The following is a 2705-nucleotide window of genomic DNA, read 5'->3' on the forward strand; positions in this document are numbered from 1 at the left end:
GAATCATCCACAAGTAACACGTGAAAAATGCCATATAAAATTATGCAGTTGAATAGTGTAGTAGGATAACTCACTATGGGCGTGATGTTGCATGTGAAATATCCCTAAATAATATGAAAATGATGGTTCTGAGTAGTGTAGGCTTAAGGATGCTCCCAATAACTAACTTACAGGTATGTAAATTTTACATGTACACCTCAACTATCACAGAGATATATCTCCCCTATCCTCCCTTGGTCTCCTTGGGCCTTGTACTTTAAATTGAAGAAGTGACTATACCAAAATTTGTGAATTTTTGTTTCTGTAACTTCATTAGAGCTAATTCAACAACATATTAAATATTTAAAGTCACCAATTTGGTAGAAAGCATGTAAATAGAATTGAACCAAGAAATCATGATAATTGTGACATGATTAAAGTTTAACAACCATAATATGAACATGTAAAACTAGCGAAGTTTTGGCATTTGTAGCATCATGGAGAGCAAACAAAAGTATTATGACATCAATGATATTACTACAAAAGGGTAATCGGTTGGTTTCTAATGTTGCTAACATACAAAAGCCTGAGATAGCATATTCAGAAACTTAACTAACAGTATAAGTGCACATTGTTCATAGGATAATATTTACAGACTTGTAAGACATATTTTCAAATCTCTGTATAGGGGAATATTACTTAACCAAGACAGTCAATAATAACAAAAAATGGTCCTGTGCAGTGAGAGGAGGAGTGGTTACAAGAGTCATACTTTGTAACAGTTCACCAGAGTTCTCTCTGATATGTGGAGGGCTAAGCTTTTGCTCATAATATTGTTTCTGGTTACATGGTGATAACCCTTTTATAAACTTGGAGTAATGGACAAAATAGTGTTTCCCTATCTTGGCTCTTCTAGATAGATTACTGTCAGGCAGATGTCATGGGTACTAATCTGGATTTAGTGTGTCCATGAAACGTCTCCATGTCTCAGCATCTGGCTTAGTACAGACAATAGATTCATTTGTCTTGCCTCTCTTCTGTCCTGTAGGTTAGCTTTCTCACCTAATTCCTCATAGATACTTATCTTCTAACATACAACATAATGAAACAGACAAAAGTGTAGTAGTTATTATTATCTCTGATGCTTTACTTCATGTTGAGTGATCTACACATATCTTCCAGAATGAGATTTTCACTCTGCAGCGGAGTGTGCGCTGATATGAAACTTCCTGGCAGATTAAAACTGTGTGCCCGACCGAGACTCGAACTCGGGACCTTTGCCTTTCGCGGGCAAGTGCTCTACCAACTGAGCTACCGAAGCACGACTCACGACCGGTACTCACAGCTTTACTTCTGCCAGTATCCGTCTCCTACCTTCCAAACTTTACAGAAGCTCTTCTGTGAAGCATGCAGAACTAGCACTCCTGAAAGAAAGGATACTGTGGAGACATGGCTTAGCCACAGCCTGGGGGATGTTTCCAGAATGAGATTTTCACTCTGCAGCGGAGTGGGCGCTGATATGAAACTTCCTTGCAGATTAAAACTGTACAAGGTGCCCACAAAATAGTTTCTCATTAACCATACAGATTTTACGAAATTCATTGGTTTTGTTATTGTTTCTTTACATGTATGGCAGATGTGCTACTGTTCTGTTAGCATTCTATATCCATATACTCTATGACACTCACTACAAAAAGCTACAATTCTACTCTACCTTCTGATATCAAATGTACATTAAAATGACGGTAACTATCTTCCTCTTTCTCCTCTCTCTCTCTCTCTCACACACACACACTACAGTGCCACCTCTTTATAACTACATCCATGCTATACTCCTGACTCCACCTAGATTAATTCAATTCTTCTCGGGTTTCAATTAGTATTTGCACCCATTTAACATTCCTCTTTTGCTCATCTTTCATTGTTATCTTAATTTTTTTGTTTCGCTTGTTATACAACCATTCACAACTTTTTAACTATCTGAAAAATATAATATGTATGCATCAGACATACAATCATAGGCATTACGCTTTTCAACTTAAGACACTGCTTTCCATCTTTTGTTCTTTGAATACCTTCACACTGCAGACATGATAGATTTCCCTCCTTTTTGTGCTCTTGAGAGTCTCCTCCTCAATCACATTTTGATGCATAACACACTCACTCTACAAGGTCCTGTATATGCAGGAATTAAATTGTGTATTAGTGAATGTCATTTACTGGATAATTTCTGTGATCTTATTAACATTTTTTCTCCTACAGCTATAGGTTTTGTTACTCTGCTCCGCCTACCACTCCTTTTGCTGTGGTTGGCAGCCTTTCTGATTTTCGTTAAATCTAACTGCACAACATCACCATGTATTTATTGGAAATAGTAGTATCTTTCGACTTGTCTTGCGGAGTCCGATTTTTCAGGGTTTGTATTGGAGGCTACAGGGTCAAACCGTTAGATAACTCATTGAAGACTCCCTGAAGTTGTGGAATACAGGAATCCCATGAGTTGTATCGCTTATGACAGTAAAGAGTGCACAGTTTTTGTAATTCTTTCATCAAATATTCTGATGGATTGAACACTGGACGATAATTTTCATTTTGTTATGATATTGAAACTATCTCCAAACTACAGACCTGATTTGTGGACTATTGTCCAATATCACCTTCTCCACATATCTGACATTACACAAGAAATGGCTGAAGAATGCCCATACAACTTATCATCTTGTAAC

At 37.3% G+C, this 2705-nt stretch overlaps 1 non-coding gene across 1 annotated transcript; it reads right to left on the reverse strand.

Annotated features, from left to right (window-relative positions):
* Nucleotides 1–1226: 1226 nt before the first annotated feature.
* On the reverse strand, nucleotides 1227–1301 carry Trnas-cga (transfer RNA serine (anticodon CGA)). The gene has a single exon. It is a non-coding gene; the product is annotated as a tRNA-Ser (tRNA).
* Between the last annotated feature and the right edge of the window lie 1404 nt (nucleotides 1302–2705).

This window comes from Schistocerca gregaria, chromosome 4 (assembly GCF_023897955.1).
Source record: "Schistocerca gregaria isolate iqSchGreg1 chromosome 4, iqSchGreg1.2, whole genome shotgun sequence".
In the NCBI taxonomy this organism is placed as follows: Eukaryota; Metazoa; Arthropoda; class Insecta; order Orthoptera; family Acrididae; genus Schistocerca; species Schistocerca gregaria.